Genomic DNA, 19,129 nt, shown 5'->3' with positions numbered 1-19,129 from the left:
CTGATACTGATGTTATTGCTGCAGTGGTTTTCACTGTTGCCTCACAGCAATAAGGTCCTGAGTTTGACTCCACTATCTATTTTCAGTTCTCTTTGCATGGGTTTCCTCAGGGTGCTCCTACATCCCGCTACAGTATAAAAAGATGTCATTAATGGGGGTTATGTTTCTAAATTGGTTATTTGGTGATTCTAAATTGCCCATCGGTGTGAATGACTCTTGCATCATATTGGTGAACTATCCAGGGTGTACCTCACCTCTCGCCCTGTGGTAGATGGGATAGGCTCCAGTGCCCCCACAACTCGATGAGCAGAAGAGAGTACAGAAGAGGATGGTGATTCGGCAGCAGCTACCCAGACATATGTTGGTTAATTTGAAAAGGGTTTGCTCCATCTGTTTCGATTTCATCTGTTTTCTTTTTCTCTTTTAGCTTTTCAGCTCCACTGTTTTGCTTTTGTTTTTCCATCTTTATCAAACACTTCATCCACACCAAATTCTATTCTACAGGGTGTATGAGCACACGGGGAAGGTATGAAGCACTCTATCAAGCAATGTGACACCTGAGCTTTTGGTTAATAGGAATTACCTGTGACTGCAGAGGAGGTGTGGGTGTTTGCAGAGACAGCTGGAAAGCTGTCGAGAGCAGTCGAAGCACCGAACAGGAAGCTGTGTGGCTGAGCTGCCATGAAGAAAAGCATCTAGTGTTTTGACACGCTGTAAAAATGAACTGTGTAACTATAATTGAACGCTGTGTGGGTCCGTGGTGTGTCAAAGACACTAACTCTGCTTTTATATTAGGCTTCAAACTTTCCTTCTTGCTAAAGCATATAGTTAGGGCTGGATCCGGTGACCCTGAATCCTCCCTTAGTTATGCTGCAATAGGTGTAGACTTGACACATTGAGTATTTCTTCTCCAGTCACCTTTCTCACTCACTGTGTATTAACAGACCTCTCTGCATTGAATCATATCTGTTATTAACCTCTGTCTCTCTTCCACAGCATGTCTTTTATGCTGTCTTCCTTCTCTCCCCCCAGCCGGTCGTGGCAGATGGCCCCGCCCCTCCCTGAGCCTGGTTCTGCCGGAGGTTTCTTCCTGTTAAAAGGAAGTTTTTCCTTCCTACTGTCGCCAAAGTGTTTGCTCATAGGGGGTCCTTCAATCCTTCAGAATTTGTCATCCGTCAGTCGATGTGGTTGTGTTGATCAGTTTGAATTGTCTCAGTAGAGAGCCATCGTTTTGCAAGTGCTGATTGGGTCAGTAAACCTGTAAAACTGGGTTTCTGTAACACAGAGCAAATCAATTTTTTGATCAATCATTAAATCATTTACTGATAAGAAGAGAGAAAAGTTTTACACTTAAGCTTTGTACTCTTTGCTGCAGTTGAGGATATTATGGTGTTTTTCTTTGTGAATTTTTATGTTTAAATCATTTGTTTTTCATTTTTGGTTTGTTAGTGGGGGTTTTTGGTGGTCTGGGAGCAGATGCAGTCTTTATCTATAAAGCCTACATAATTTTTTGGACCACTCAGACAGCCAGTAATTTAAGGAGAGCACGTGGCTAAACATGTCCCTCCTGGTCCGATTGGGAAGGGGACAAGAGAAAACTATGACATTGTTTTCACAAAGTTACACACCGATTCAATATTAATTGTAATGAACTCCAATTGACGTAACCAGGTGTCAAGTGTGATGCTGACAAAAATGATAATTTGACATCATTTACACGTATCTTTAGTCAGTAGTTTCAGGGTTCCTTCAGTGTCGCCGGCTCTGGCGACTGGAAGACATTTCACTATGGTTGCTGGTGTTTCCAGCTTCACATGCCTCAAAACAGAATTGAAAATACCAGCGTTTGTTCCTCGGCAGGTGTGTGGGGGAAAACGATTAGAGACATAAACAGTTTACTGGGGCCTTCTGTTTAGGACTACACTTCCTCTTCACCGTCAGCCAGCCAGCCTGTTTTCCCAGGTATTCAGGACCATCTGCTGGCTATGCTATGTTCGTCTACACTGGTACAGTTGAAGATGACATATTTCACATTTCAATGAAGTCCATTTTTTTATATTCCTGCAAATCCTGACCCTGTAAAGGAAAATCAAATATCATCTGATCCTGGGCATCTCAACAGTGATCACATTACAAACAATGAAGTCAGTATAACCACTGAACAAATAGGCTGGTCCATTTGAAGATCTTCTTACAACTCGTATGAGGAAAACACCAATGGTACAGAAATGCCATAGGATCACAAGGACAGGGAAAAACCATACTCTGAGGAACTTGAGCCCTCGCCCAATAGTGCAATGCCCGGAGAAGCCTGGTGACCTTTCTCTTAGCTTGGCAAACCTACAGTAAGGGTAAAGGATTGACATAAGACAAAACATGATTCCTCTACTGTGGCAGAGTTGTTGGGACAATGTTTAGTAGCAGTTTTCATGTATTTTCTGTGGTATGATTTGGCGACTGTTTCTATCCGGTTGTTCAGTCTGACGTCACTAGCCGTGTCTGGGCCTAAACTCCGCTGCAGGTCCATCAAACGATCACTATGGCATTACTGAGAGTTGAAAAACTGTCTAAAGTCTTTCATCTTTAATAAAATGATCAGCGTTCTGCTCTACCAGGTGTAACAATTGAGTTTCACATCCAGGCATCCATGAAAACGGAATTTATGACATTTAACAGAGTTAGAAGTTAGCAGGAAGTTAGCTCGCTAGCTTCTATCTAAATACAATATAGCATGTCCTGACTGCGGGGTTTTGGAAAAAATTAAAAAGTACAGCTCTGCTATCACTTCCAACATAAATGAAGACAGAAAACTAAACAGCAGTGACGTTTGTAGGGTTACTGAAGTTTGGCTAGCTGGTATATAATGATGTGCTACGTGACCGCTAGCGACACAGCTATGTTAGCATAATATAAACAAGCTAACTTTTTTTCCACTCGATAAAAGTTACCGTGAGTGTTCTCGGTGGTCAGGAACAAATGTAATCGCATGGCAGGATGCTGTAAAAGGACCAAACTTCAGCCAGGAGAACAACTGAGATAATCCATCCACAATACGAGGTTAGTCATTCATATACTGCTGCATGGGCTGGGCTGTAGTTACATCCTAAGGTTTTAAAAACTGAGCTTAAATAAATGATTAGTGGTAATAAAAGCCGAGGGAGGTCAACAGTGATCACTGACTGTTTTAGGAGCTTTTTGAGATCAAATAGAAGAAAATACAAAACATTAAACATGTTAACAACACAAAAGCCATATTAAACGCAGACTACTTTAGGCCCGGAAGTAGGATTCGTCGCGTCATCACTGAACAACCGGATTGTTCATGTAGTGGGTTTTTTTTTCTTTAAGGTCTTCTCACTAGAAGTTTGGACGTTTTTCTGCCATCTTGTAGTCCATACACACTGTTCTTGAATTCTACTGAAACATGCGGTATAAAGTCTGTTCATTTTTCCTTTTTCACAAACACCAACAAGATTTTTTTTTCTGTGATCCAGAAGAATCAGATTACGTTGCGTCTACCTAGTCTTCAGATTCTGCACTCCTACAGCCAGAGCTTGTAAACTGACACCACAGCAAAAACAAAAATGATAGCACTTTTCATCTTCGGGCTCAGGGTTCTCTGTGTTAGAATCTTGTAAGTATTTGAACTTGTGGAGTCAATCTGTTAACAAATGTGGAGAACACCTCTCGAACAGAGCAGGACAGCTGCACTGTACCTTGGACTGATTCTGTCACACGTGGGTGGAGGAGGTAGGTTTAACCACACAGCCACAAACAAATATCACTTAACTTGAAAAACATGATCAGATAAAAGGAAGGTTTGAGATTGGCCTATAATTAGCTAAGACTAATTAATAGAGATAGGCTGATCATATTTAGGATTAGTGCATTAACCTTGTAAGACCCAGCCCAATCAAACAATTCAGACTTTTTGGAGCTTTGATGTTTAATAACCGTTATAACAAAATCCACACTTTTTTTTTGCTATGTCATGTTGTGTATTATTTTAATTATATATTTGTTATATATTTTTTGTATCACATTTGATACAAAATGCAACTTTCTGTTAACAACAATGTTAATTTTAGACAAAAAAGAGTTTTGTCCATAACATTTTGATATTATGGTAAGTATTGATCATGTTGATGAGACTGAGGTCTCAGAAACTCATGTATATGATACAAAGGGCATTATAGGGGTCATAGATGTTAGGAGCAGACTTGTAGAAATCGGGTCTAAAGGACACATTGATGGTAAATGGACTGGTTAAGGTTTAACCTTAACCAGTCCATTTACCATGGTTGGCTCAACAAAGCTATGTCTTTTGGTCAGTCTGCCTACAGTGCTGAACTTATTTTCCTCAATCAGTTTTGAATAGTAAGACATTCTAGTTTTACAGAGGGCTTTTTAATAAAGCAGCAAACTATTTTTCCAGGCTAAATGACGATTTTCTAATTTAGTGAGACGCCCTTTCCTCTCCAACTTATAAGTTATCTGCTGTAAGATGAGCATTGAGAGTTCTAATTTGAGGCTCTCTTTTTCAGAGGAGCTACAGTATCCAGTCATACACAGTGAAGATGTAAATATTCATATTAATATTATTAATTACAAGGTAATCAGCCTCTGTCAGAGTAGCATTCAAGTAGCTGCTCTGCACTGTGCTGGCACATGGCATTGAAGAAGATAACAGACTTAGTAACAGCACTTTCAGAAAGACATCTACTGTGTTCAGATCTATTCACCACTGCTGTGCAATCCATTAAACCAAATCAAATCCCTTTTATTGTCACATCACATTACTGGCACACTGGTACAGCACATGTGAGTGAAATTGTTGTGTGCAAGCTTCACAAGCAACAGTGATACAAGAAGCATAAGATACAAGCCAAATATAAGAACAGGAATATGAGAATTATAAGAATAAATATATGTACAAATATAAGAATGTATGCACATTAATGAATATGTATTCCAAATATGTATATACATATATATAAAACATGCTGTCACGGTCCTGGGTCGGGTCGACCCAGCATTTTGAGTTTCTTATGTTTTGGTTTATTTTTGCATTATGGATTGGTTATTCTCTGGTGATACTGTTTTGATTATAATTATATTCTGATTCTTTAGTTATCTGATGATGATGTTGATGACGATGATGATTATGTCTGGTTTAGGTTTTGTTATCTTGCCCTTGCTTAGTCTTCTCTGCCCGTATGTCCCTCTGTTTGTCCATGACGTCATTATGCCTGTTTACGAGTCTGTCTCTGTCTGGTGTGTGCTTCCTGTCTTATTTTGTAGGTCTGTGTCCTTTGTCAGTGCGTTCAGCTTTGTGCTCTCCCTGTCTCGTCAGTGTAATCAACGTCAGCCGTGTCTCCCAGCTGTTTCCTCTTTGCTCCGTTCACCTCTTGTATTTAGTGTCTGTGTCTTCCCCTACTCTGTGTCGCATCGTTAACGTCTGTTCACCCTCACTTGCTGCGTGTTTAGGATTTCCAGTCCTCCTGCATCTCTGTTTAGAGTTTTGTTTGCTTTTGTGAGTTTTATTTTATCTTGATGTTCTGCTCCAGCAATAAAGCTGCATTTTCTGTCTAAACCTCGTGTCCTGAGAATCCTGCATTTTGGGTCCACCACTTCTGCCTGCCTGCCACACAGCCGACCATGACACATGCAGAGGTCAGCAGTATGAATATTGTGCAAAAGAAATGGTATATATGTGCAATATGGAGTGCATAAGTGTCAAAGTTCCAGGAAGTGAAAGTGAGGTTTCTATGAAGTGTTCAGCAGTCTGGTGGCCTGATGGAAAAAGCTGTCCCTCAGTCTGCTGGTTTGGGACCGGGTACTGCAGCCCCTCCTGTCTGATGGAAGTGGTTTGAACACGTATGGCTGGGGTGACTGGAATCTTCGATGGTCCTCCCTGCTTTCCTCAGGCACCGCTTCTTGTAGATGTCCTGGATGGAGGGAAGCTCACCTCCAAGTATCCTTTCGTCACACCGCACCCCTCTGGAGAGCTTTGCGGTTGTAGGCGGTGCTGTTGCCATACCAGGTAGTGATGCTCTCAATGGCACAGTAGTAGAAGGTCCTGAGGATGCGGGGGCTCATGCCGAATTTCTTCAGTCTCCTGAGAAAGAAGAGGCGCTGCTGCGCCTTCTTCACTGTTCTGTTCATGTGAACAGACCATGTGAGATCACCCACCAGATGTAAACCTAGGAAACAGAAGCTGCTCACTCTCTCCACAGCAGCGCCGTTGATGGTAATGGAGTGTGCTTCTCTACAACTCTGGAAGTCCATAAGTCCACCATCAACTCCTTTGTCTTTGTGACGTTGAGGGTGAGATGGTTGTCTTGGCACCAGTGTGTCAGGGCGCTGACCTCCTCCCTGTAAGGGAACATTATGTTATTGTAATGTTACAATAATTTACATTATTGCAAATGTTATTAAGAAATGATCAAATTTATTTATATAGCACATTTCCAGACAGACGATTCTGCACAAAGTGCTTAACAATATAAAAATGCCATTAAAAAGAAACAATGTGCAACAATAATAACAACATAAAACAATGATAGACAATAAAAGAATTAAAACAATAACTAAGACTATCAAATAAGACCAAAATGCTTGGGTCATAGTGTGTTAAAAGCCAGGGCATAAAAATGTCTCTTTAGTAGTGATTTAAATTGCAAATGTTTGTGCAGATCTAATATTTAGGGCAAGACTATTCCAAAGTCTGGGACAGACAAAGCTCTATCGGCACGAGATTTAAGATTAGTCCGTGGGATGGACAGCATTCATTTTGAGCTAAACCTCATAGTTTTTATTGGAGCATAAACAGAGAGGAGCTCAGACAGGTATGAAGGGGCTCGAGCGTTAAGTGACTTAGAAACAAATTTAAATTGGATCCTGTAGGAGACAGGAAGCCAGTGTAGAGAAGCTAAAACTGGGGTTATATGCTCTCTCCGTTTGGTACCAGTTAGCAGGTGAGCAGCTGCATTTTGGACCATCTGAAGATGATGAATGGAGGCCTGATCGAGACCAAAACACAATGAATTGCAGTAGTCCAACCTGCAAGTAAGGAAAAGGTGAATAACACGTTCAAAGATGTTAGGAGGTTTGGCTTTACCTTAGCTAGCTGTCTTAACTGAAAGAAGCAGGATTGGACTACTGCACTCACCTGCTTATTCAATTTAAAAGAACCATCAAGGCAGAGACCGAGGTTTTTTACATGTGTTTGACAGTAGCAGGAAAGGAGGCCCAGAGTGCTGTCGATGGGATTATTGACAAAGTTGCTGAAAATGACAGCTTCAGTTTTATTTTCATTTAGCTTTAGAAAATTTAAGGACATCTACTGTTTGATGTCATCAAAGCAGCATAATAAGAGCTGGGGATGGTCTGAGCCTGCTTTTAAAGGTAGGTCAGCTTTCTGGTTTCAACTCTGAATAGTGACGTTTTGGTGGGTTAAATAAATTTGGCCAGATTTCTAGAAATGAGAGCTGCGCCATTCAAAGTGGGATGGACGGTCTCCCAACAACACCAGTTTTTTTCCAGTTTGTTGGTGTTCTAGCTTCACATGTCTCAAAACAGAATCACCAGTTACTGGAGTTTGTTCCTTAGCAAGTGGGAAAAATTAATTGGGAGATGGATGGGTTGGTAGTGAACTGCGGCCTTCTATTTACAGGGAGTGCAGAATTATTAGGCAAGTTAACAAAAAACAAATATATACCCATTTCAATGATTTATTTTTACCAGTGAAACCAATATAACATCTCCACATTCACAAATATACATTTCTGACATTCAAAAACAAAAACAAATCAGCGACCAATATAGCCACCTTTCTTTGCAAGGACACTCAAAAGCCTGCCATCCATGGATTCTGTCAGTGTTTTGGTCTGTTCACCATCAACATTGCGTGCAGCAGCAACCACAGCCTCCCTGACACTGTTCAGAGAGGTGTACTGTTTTCCCTCCTTGTAAATCTCACATTTGATGATGGACCACAGGTTCTCAATGGGGTTCAGATCAGGTGAACAAGGAGGCCATGTCATTAGTTTTTCTTCTTTTATACCCTTTCTTGCCAGCCACGCTGTGGAGTACTTGGACGCGTGTGATGGAGCATTGTCCTGCATGAAAATCATGTTTTTCTTGAAGGATGCAGACTTCTTCCTGTACCACTGCTTGAAGAAGGTGTCTTCCAGAAACTGGCAGTAGGACTGGGAGTTGAGCTTGACTCCATTCTCAACCCGAAAAGGCCCCACAAGCTCATCTTTGATGATACCAGCCCAAACCAGTACTCCACCTCCACCTTGCTGGCGTCTGAGTGGGACTGGAGCTCTCTGCCCTTTACCAATCCAGCCACGGGCCCATCCATCTGGCCCATCAAGACTCACTCTCATTTCATCAGTCCATAAAACCTTAGAAAAACCAGTCTTGAGATATTTCTTGGCCCAGTCTTGACGTTTCAGCTTGTGTGTCTTGTTCAGTGGTGGTCGTCTTTCAGCCTTTCTTACCTTGGCCATGTCTCTGAGTATTGCACACCTTGTGCTTTTGGGCACTCCAGTGATGTTGCAGCTCTGAAATATGGCCAAACTGGTGGCAAGTGGCATCTTGGCAGCTGCACGCTTGACTTTTCTCAGTTCATGGGCAGTTATTTTGCGCCTTGGTTTTTCCACACGCTTCTTGTGACCCTGTTGACTATTTTGAATGAAACACTTGATTGTTCGATGATCACGCTTCAGAAGCTTTGCAATTTTGAGACTGCTGCATCCCTCTGCAAGATCTCTCACTGTTTTTGACATTTCTGAGCCTGTCAAGTCCTTCTTTTGACCCATTTTGCCAAAGGAAAGGACGTTGCCTAATAATTATGCACACCTGATATAGGGTGTCATTAGACCACACCCCTTCTCATTACAGAGATGCACATCACCTAATATGCTTAATTGGTAGTAGGCTTTCCAGCCTATACAGCTTGGAGTAAGACAACATGCATGAAGAGGATGATGTGGACAAAATACTCATTTGCCTAATAATTCTGCACTCCCTGTAGAGTGCACGTCCTCCTCGTTGTCACCCAGCCATCCTGTTTTCCTGGCTCTGCCTGCAGAGCCAACAGAGAGTGTACTTTGGATAAAACACGTGAAGATTATACAGAACATCTTATTTCACTGAGTAAGTTTTAGTTAAACACAGATAAGCTACACAAAAACACCACTGTGCATTGTAACAGGAAGTGATCAGGATCCGAAAATCTTTATTGTCATTGTAACAAGTACAACAAAATGTAGTCCCTGTGGTGTCACAAAGTAGAAGTAGAATATGATTACAAAAGGATACTATAAAAACAAAGGTAGTATTATAAAACCTTATTGCACATGTAACACTATTGCATAGGATGTGATCCATTGCGCTGCATTTGTCAGGTTAAATTGGAGGTGATTACATGTCATTTAGCGCCCTGACAGTTACACAGTAGAAACTGCTATTCAGTCTCTTTGTCTTTGTTTTGATGCGTCTCTATCTTTGCCTGATGGCGACAGTTACAGATTATGAGCGATGTCTTTTATAATATTTCCTGCTTTTCATGAGGCAGCGAGGGTGTTCAGTTCTTTGCCATCTCCGTCGTGTTCACACCCCAGTACAGGTCCTCCAGGATGTGAACTCTCAGGAAGAGGAGCTCCGACACCATCTCCACCCCATCCCCATTGATGTAAACTGGTTTAATGTGGTCTTAATCGTCTTGGCCTTAAATGTGTTCAGGATTAGGTTGTTCTCCCTGCACCACATTGTCAGCCACTCCAGTTCATCCCTTTAGGCGGACTCATGCTCCCCAGAGATGACCCACACCAAAGGGGAGTCGTCTGTAGATTTGACTATGGTGTTACTTTGGTGAGCGGGGGCACAGTCATGTGTTTATAGCGTGAAGAGCAGGGGGCTCAGCACACAGGAGAGCTAGTGCTGATGGCCGAGGAGATGTGGGGGTCCACCCTTACCCTTTGTGTTTGTCAGAAAGTCCTTAATCCAAAGCAGCTAATTAGGCTGTGGCCCAAATTTGGCCCGCGGGCCAGAGTTTGACACCTATGTACTAGAGTTTTTGTTTTTTGTGTGATTACAGATAAATTGTGTTAATGCAATTGTGTGACGCAAAAATTTCCCCGTTGTGGGATCAATAAAGTCTTATCTTATCTTATCTTACCTTAATAGAGTGTGTTCAATTCAATTTTATTTATACAGCGCCAAATCACAACAACAGTCGCCGCAAGGCGCTTTATATTTACAGTAGATCGTACAATAATAGATACAGAGAAAAACCCAACAATCATATGACCCCCTATGAGCAGCACTTTGGCGACAGTGGGAAGGAAAAACTCCCTTTTAACAGGAAGAAACCAGTCATTGATTAAAAAAACAACAACAAAAAAACAACAAAATTCAGCATAAATGGCCAATTATATCCTGGAGCCCAAAGGGTTAACCCAACAAATCATGAAAAATTTGGTTTTCAATTTTTGGTGAAAAACACATTCATGACAGTGCAGATTTCTGACATTTTGTCTAAATGTAAGCATGTAACAATTTGATTATTTCTAATTAAAAACACGTAAGTTAGACTTGTGTTTGTAAATGAACCACCACAGTATGTGTATAAAATTAGAAAATGCTGATTTGAGCATCTTCAAAAACATTAACCCTGAGTTCTTGTGTCTCAAGGTAGCACTGGGAAACTGCTCTGCCTGCCGGGCCAGCGTGCCACTTTGCCTTGCTCATACCACTATGAGGACCAGATGCATATCTTCCAGCTATCCATACAGTGGAGGAGTCCTCTCAATGAGCTGCTGTGTCACTATATCAAACACAAAGCCTTTCAGAACTGCACGGCTGGCTACACCATCAGCTACAGCCCAGGCAACATCACGCTCACCGTCCTGCAGGTCAGACTGGAGGACTTTGGGACTCACGTTTGCTCGGTGAGCAAACGGCATGAGTTCTCTGACTACAGCATTGAGCTGGCCAGAATGTCAGGTGAGTTTGACAGGTGAGATGTGTAGCTTGTGTCACAAAGTGATTGCTCAAAGGGGGTCATTTGATTGTTGAAGTTTTAACATATTATTGTAGGGTCTTTACCTCACAATATAAGCTTTATTGTAAGGTATATTGAGGGGAATAATGTTGTGATTGGTGGTTTGGTGGTTTTATAAATAAAATTGAATTGAACTGAATTGCTGCAGTAAACATGGGCAATAGAGTATCTCGCTGGTCCTATCCTTATTTCTTAAGGATATAACTTTCAGATAGTCTATCAACTGTAGTTAGACTTTTTCGGCCTGCCAGGTCTTTTTGTTTTTGTCCTCCACTTGTCCATTCAATTCAATTCAATTCAATTCAATTTTATTTATATAGCGCCAAATCACAACATAAGTCGCCTCAAGGCGCTTCATAGATACAGAGAAAAAAACCCAACAATCATATGACCCCCTATGAGCAAGCACTTTGGCAACAGTGGGAAGGAAAAACTCCCTTTTAACAGGAAGAAACCTCCGGCAGAACCAGGCTCAGGGAGGGGCGGGGCCATCTGCTGTCCAGGTTCCTCATTTTTTAAAGGAAACATTGCACACCATGCTGAGATATGAAACTTTGTTTTAGGATATTTTTATTAGAAAATGCTGCTCTCAGCCTGTTTTGGCATCATTGTGATGTCATAGTGCGGTCAGCTTCTTCAGCCAGTAGGCGTGAACCATGTCTGGGCCTGGTGCTGTCCAACTCTCCATACTGGAGATGCTTTCTTGGATGTCTGCCACTGTGAAGGTTATTGGATCCTGCTCAGGGAGGTTGCTGTGGTCTGCTCTTAGATCCACTAGAAACTGAGTTGCATCCTTCTCCCATATGCTCTTCCAGTATCGCTCCATCTCCAGCCTCAGTGGTTCTGTGCTCATATTGTTCCCCTGCCACTGAGAGTAAACCGTGGCTGGTTCTATGGAGAACAGCTGGTTTATTCTCCTGCCTTCTATCTCTCTGGTGTACGTCTTCAAGCAGCTGGCCGAGGCTGTGAGTCTTTGCTTGGCTGTTTGGACAGCCTACTGTACTTTTTAGGCACCTTCTTCATTGCACCAAGCCTGCCAGCTGACACCAAACCTTTCTAGCAAGGAACATTAAATGTAACTTATTATATTACACAACCTAATGTAATAACTAATTAATTAATACATGTAAACCTCACACATCAAATTGATGGGGCTAATGTTGCCACTGCAGACTCTAACATTTCAAATGACAAGCGGCAGTGGTGGTGGTACTCTAAACTGTAAGCTAAGTTTTAAAATAACCTGTTTGTGCATCACCACCTGCACTTTTTAAATATTTTTTAGCCGAGAATGTAGTGAAGTAATTTTCAAAACAAAATGTCTGCACCAGCATGTTGATGCTGTTCGTGGAAGACTCCAACCTGCACCAGATATAATTAAATGATCAGTTTTATATGGGGAAAGTCTGCTCTTCAGGAGCGCTCACATTTAGTATACCACTTCCCAAACGTATCACTAGATGGAACTCCAACACAAGGGATGGAAATATGTATAATGAGGCAGTTAGCCAGTGAGTAACACACCTACAGTAGACTGTTCCAAGTCACATTGGAACGTAGATGTGACAAATAAAGATGAAGCAGGACCGGAAACTGATTTAATCGGGTCACCATGGTTCTCACTAACTAGCATGTGCCCCAACGGTAGCTAGAACAAATATTTTGAAAAGGTCAAAATAGAAGCATCCTAAACATGACCCACATAATCTCACATTTATGCGACAGACACCAGTCATAACAAACAAAGGACGGGTTATTGCCTTTGTTCCCAACAGCTCTTTCCTGCATCGTCAGCCCAGGAGCTGAGTCAGACCAGCTAGAACAAGGGCTAATCAATCCTGTGATGCTAGGCAAGGGGTTCTGGGTAATGTAGTCCATACCAACAGGGACATATATACAGCCACTCCTGTATTTACACTGCAAATGCACAGCATAGCAAAAAATGTCTATAAGGTTTTCCCATCTTGCATCTGAGGCAGGGTAACTAGCTTGGTCGTGTGTAAGTGTGATCTTTTACTTGCCCTTCCACTGACCAAACTATACCATCCACCCAAAGAAACAATTTTGTCATCGTCCTTATCACCAAATCGTCTTTATATGCTGAAAGAGAAATAATTGCCTGGTAAAAAGGGCATTTTGTGGTGGATAATTAGTATATTAGCATAAACTGAGTGAGACATTAAAGAAAGAATAGTTATATGTGAAAAAAAAAATGAAAAAAAAAGAAAAGAAACAATTTTGAGATTTTCCCCAACTAGCCACATGGCCCTGGGCAGCTGAGAGTCCACTATCATGACGACTTCATCCACAGCAAGGTCAGGTGGCATCACACCACTTCTGTCTAAGCTGAACGCCATGGAGGCATCTCGAAATGAAATGAGTCCAGAAGTGTTCAGCGATGATCTGGCTTTGTTTCCATCTTTAACTGGCGATAAAGTTAACCTGGTCCATATGCCACCTGTGGGAACGAGGCATCCTGGTGCCCCATGACCATGAAAATGGGTACAATTGGGTCAGGATCAGCAATATTAGATGATATTTAGCCAAGAGGTTTAGCATTAAGGATCCCTTCCATTTTAGTGAGTGCTGTGAAGAAGACTTCTTCAGGCACTATTTGATTTGATCCTTTAGGATGACCGGGAGCGTGGACTTAACCGACCTTATTTCCCTCTTCCAGTCGCCTCCAAAATGTGGTGATAGAACCAACATCAACCTGCTGTTTGATGAGCGCCGGCTTCTTTGCTGGATTTCAGATGTGACCTCAGACACTGAGCATCACGTGTTACATGAAAGATGAATCCCGACACTTCTGAAGCTCATCCAGCATTATGACACTTGTCCATCTTATTAAAACCTCAAATCCCCTGTTACAGTTTGAAACAAGGACCTGAGGCACATACAGGCAGCACCCCCCAAAATACACATTCAAAGCACCACAATGGCAGCCCAATATTAGATTGCTATTAGCTGTTAGCTCTGTAGAGTGGGCAATCATAATGAAGCAGTTCATTTTAATTTGTAGATTCAAGCTGCTCTTCATAGTTTTGCCCACCAGGTGGCACCAAAAGCTATTGGGAGGCTTTGAGTGATGAACCTTTTTTAAATACAAGCTTCAGTAAGCTTCATTTGCTCGCCGCTAGTTTAGGGTCATGTTGAATGAAATGAATCATGTGTATTTTGAAAATCTTTCATATTATTTTTCTATGCTCCTCACTGACTAATTACTTGTGACTGGCACCTCATTAGCAAATGAAGAAGCAGTGTTTCACAGTCAGACCCACTCGTCATTTTTCTTGATCTCAAACAGGACTTTGTGAACATCACAGTAACTATTCTCATTTATATAATTGTGACAGTTTTTTTTTGGTTTGTTTGTTTGTTTTTTGGGAGGGGGGGGGGGTTGCCACAAGGGAGGCACTCCCTGATGTTCATTAGAAAAAATGTTGCACTGTTTTTTATTTTCATTTAATTTTTACATTAAAATGCATTTACTTTAAATGGCTATATAAACTACAGGGTGGGCCATTTATATGGATACACCGTAATAACATGGGAATGGTTGGTGATATTAAAGTCCTGTTTGTGGCACATTAGTATATGTGAGCGGGCAAACTCCTCAAGATGGGTGGTGACCATGGTGGCCATTTAGAAGTCGGCCATCTTGGATACAACTTTTGTTTTTTCAATAGGAAGAGGGCCATGTGACACATCAAATCTATTGGTAATGTCACAAGTTTGCCCCCTCACATATACTAATGTGACACAAACAGGACTTTAATATCACCAACCATTCCCATGTTATTACCGTGTATCCATACAAATGGCCCACCCTGTATATAACATTTTAAGTATTAAGTATTAGGGTAGGATGTATTCATTTTAATTTCCATCCTGTTTATTGTAAAGGAAAACTTGTTTATTTTTTTATTCATACCTGAGAATTAGTCATTTCTTTTTGGGATCATGGCACAAACTGAGGCCTGAAACTGTGTTAGTGTTAACAGCTTTAATGCTAACCAGGCGCATTTGTTTTCCTCTAGACTCTGTTACTTCAGCACCAACAGGTGGAATGAATCAGTCAGGTAAGAAGCATTACATTTTCAGTGTTTTTCTGAGGCACTGTTCTCTTCTTATCACTTTGAAAGTCAGAGAAGTCTAACCAGCCTAACCATCAACAAAAGAGTGAACTGCAGCTATTTCTCTGTAAACCCCCGAGGTGATCATGTGGGAAAATTCCAGTAGATCAGCATTTTGTGAAATACTCAGACCAGCCTATATGGCAGTAAAAGCCACTATCAAAATCACTTAAATTACGATCAGTTTGAACTTGAGGGTTTTTTGACATGCCTACATGTCACTGGCTGATTAAATATTTGATTTCATGTGCAGTTGAGCAAGCTTATCTAATAAAGTGTCTGGTTAGTGAATACAAACAGTTGGACATAGCAAAGTCTCCAGATCCAACATTATATATCAGCTTTACTTTTCATTGGATATAAATAGTGTGAATAACACATGATGGTTAATGTTTCCTTGTCTTTTCAGGCCTGACCTGGAGACTAATTATTCTTCATGCTTTGGCGTGCTTATTGGTTTGCACATAGAAGAGGAAATTTATACATTTATATACATTAACAGACACAAGCCTGTAAATTTACATAGAATCTAAATCCCACCTGTCCAGCAGAGACCTAAATAAAAGCTTTGCAAAAGGATGCGTGTTTGCTCATTCTTTTTCCAGAGGATGTGAGATGTTACTGTCATTCCTTTTAATTAGGTCGATACCTTTGTAAGGTAGTGGAGACAATCACAACCAAACACAGCATATCTTTTCATACAGCAGGTAAAACTAAGTGCATACCACTGGTATTGAATACGTCACCAGTTTTCTTAGTAAATATATTTCTAAAGGCGCTATTGACATGAAATCATCACCTCATCTCAGTAACAACCCATCCAATCCACACATGCAAAGAAATCAAATCAAAGATGTCGGGTTAAATTTGCTTGTTTGGGATTTTTTTTGCCCCTCCGCTGATGGCTACCTTATCGTGGTTGAGGGGTTTGTGTGTCCCAGGGATCCCAGGGGCTATGTTGTGTGGGGGCTTTTGCCCCCTGGTAGGGTCTCCCATGGCAAATTGGTCCTGACAAAGAGCAATTCAGAAGACCCCTATGAAAAGACCATCGGGAACAGTTTACCCTGCCCGGGTTAGGTTTACTGGGGCCCCGCCCTGGAGCCAGGCCCGGGGTGGGTGCCCGAGGGTGAGCATCTGGTGGCCGGGCCTTAGTCCATGGATCCCGGCTGGCCACAGCCCGAAAAAGGGACATGAGCCCATCTTCCTGCAGGCCCACCACCCGCAGGAGGCACCGTGGGGGTTGGGTGCAATGTGAGTCGGGCAGCAGACAGGAGCGGAGGCCCTGGCGGACCAATCCCCGGCTACCAAGACTGGCAACTGGGACATGGAATGTCACCTTTCTAGTGGGGAAGGAGCCTGAGCTAGTGCGTGAGGTTGAGAGGTACCAGCTAGATATAGTTGGGCTCACCTCAACGCTTGCCCTGGGCTCTGGAACCAGTCTCCTAGAGAGGGGCTGGACTCTGTCTCAGTCTGGAGTTGCCCCTGGTGAGAGGCAGCGGGCTGGGGTGGGTATCTTGGTACCCCCTCGGCTTGCTACTGGTATGTTGGGGTTTTTCCCAGTGGACGAGACGGTTTGTTCCCTTCGCCTTTGGGTCAGGAAACGGGTCCTGGCTGTCATCTGTGCTTATGCTCCGAGCGGCAGTTCAGAGTACCCAGCCTTCTTGGAGTCCCTGAGTGGGGCACTGGAGGGTGCTCCTCCTAGGGACTCTGTTGTCCTACTGGGAGACTTCAATGCTCATGTGGGCAATGACAGTGAGACCTGGAAGGGCGTTATTGGGAGGAACGGCCTCCCGGATCTGAACCCGAGCGGTGTTTTGTTATTGGACTTCTGTGCAAACCACAGTTTGGCCATAACGAACACCATGTTCAAACATAAGTGCACGTGGCACCAGGACACTCTAGGCCGCAGGTCGATGATCGATTTTGTAATCGTATCACCAGACCTGAGGCCATATATTTTGGACACTCGGGCAAAGAGAGCGGCTGAGCTGTCAACTGATCACCACCTGGTGGTGAGTTGGATCAGGACCCAAATGTACAGTGAGGGTGTGCTGGGAACGTCTAGCAGAGGCCCCAGTCTGCGACATCTTCAACGCACACCTCCGGCAGAGTTTCAAGAGCATTCCGAGGGAGACTGGGGACATTGAGTCCGAACGGACCATGTTCAGCACCTCCATTGCCGAAGCTGCTGCACGGAGCTGCAGCCACAAGGTGGTTGGTGCCTGTTGTGGTGGTAACCAACCTACCGGGCTTGGTTAGCCTGTGGGACTCTGGAGGCAGCCGATAGGTACCGACAGGCCACCATCAGAGCCAGCGCCTAAACTGGATGCGCAGGTTGGGGCTCCAGCATAACGTCCAGGATTTGGCACCACTGGAAAGACCTGGTACTGTGTGTGATGTTCATGATTAACATGAACAACAGAATTCTGGAGAATATGGAAATTTGTTTTTGTAAAGTTCTGCTGTAAAAAGTGACTGTAAAATGTGTTGGGTTCATTTTATGGTAAATGGCCTGCAGTTGTATAGCGATGTCAAGTAAAAAATAAAATACAAATATGTGATTCTAATTATGAGATATGAGCCTTAGAGAAATAAATCCCAACAAATGTAAAAACTGATGGGATCAGTACTATGATTTAAACAAGTTGTCTAGTCAAAGTCTGATTTAAGAATGAGGGTTGCGGACTACTCGTTTCACTAAACTTCTAATTTTATCTTTTGGGAACCTGCACAGGAAAGAAAATCAGAGCGAACAATACTACAGCTCTAAATGCTTTTGTCAATACAATTCAGGTGCATGTATTTCTGACAAGATTTGTTCCTAACACAAATACACCAACACACACATCTTACCTTGAACTGACCCCTGACCTCCTAACAGCACCTCAAAACTGTTTCTGGGTTCTGCTCTTCCTCACGGTCATCATCAGTTTGCCTGCCCTCAGTGAGTGCATGGTCCTCACTGGATAATATGTGCATGTTTATATTATTAACTTTCTAATCTGACATCCCATCCTGTACTCAGCTGACCTGTCAAATGTACAAATATATTGTGGTATTTGTATAAAATATTCTTATATGTGCTTTATGTATTTAATTTTCTTTATGCAAAGTTTCATCAAGATCGGTCATGTTTGCCTACTGGTGGTGGTCAGAGGGCCGGTGGCGCCAGTGTCCGGCAGCCTCGCCTCTGTCAGTGCGCCCCAGGGCAGCTGTGGCTACAACGTAGCTGCCATCACCAGTGTGTGAATGTGTGGATGAATGTAGTGTAAAGTGCTTTGGGGTCCTTAGGGAGTAAGTAAAGCGCTATACAAATGCAGGCCATTTACCACTTACCCTTAGAAAAGTGATCCAAAGGCATAATGTTGCATGATGATATTTCAGTTTAAACATGGATAAAAAGGATATTAATCTCACAGATTTGGTTGTTGAACTAGAGACTAGCTCCGTGTATACCTGTGCTGTTAGACCAGCAGAAGATGATCTCAAGAATAAAACTAGGTCTGGTTTCAATTCAATTTCGGGGAAACCTGCAGTCAGCGGAGACCAAAGCAGTCACCTGGATGAGTGATGAAACGTTTCTCCCACTGAAAACGCTGCGTCCACATGAACACAATCAACCTTTTGGGATTTCCTTACCTGGATTATTGAGCATGCATCAAGACCTTTCTGAGTTCTAGCATATTTTTCACTTTGTTTCAGATCATCAAAACATTTTACTATTACATAAAGATAACTCCAGTAAAAAGTCTGCATTTTTAAAGTGAAGATTTCATTTTAGATTGAGTAAGTTAACCATTTGTCACGGATGTTTCGTGTAATGAATGGACTCAACTATAAACTGCGTGTTGTATTTACTAGGGACATCTATGTTCGACATTAACATTTGTTTGATCGAAATAATGAAAATATGACAAAT

Source organism: Pundamilia nyererei, unplaced genomic scaffold (genome assembly GCF_000239375.1).
Source record: "Pundamilia nyererei isolate P.nyererei 1_Seehausen unplaced genomic scaffold, PunNye1.0 scaffold00124, whole genome shotgun sequence".
In the NCBI taxonomy this organism is placed as follows: domain Eukaryota; kingdom Metazoa; phylum Chordata; class Actinopteri; order Cichliformes; family Cichlidae; genus Pundamilia; species Pundamilia nyererei.
This window is presented reverse-complemented; position numbering follows the sequence as displayed.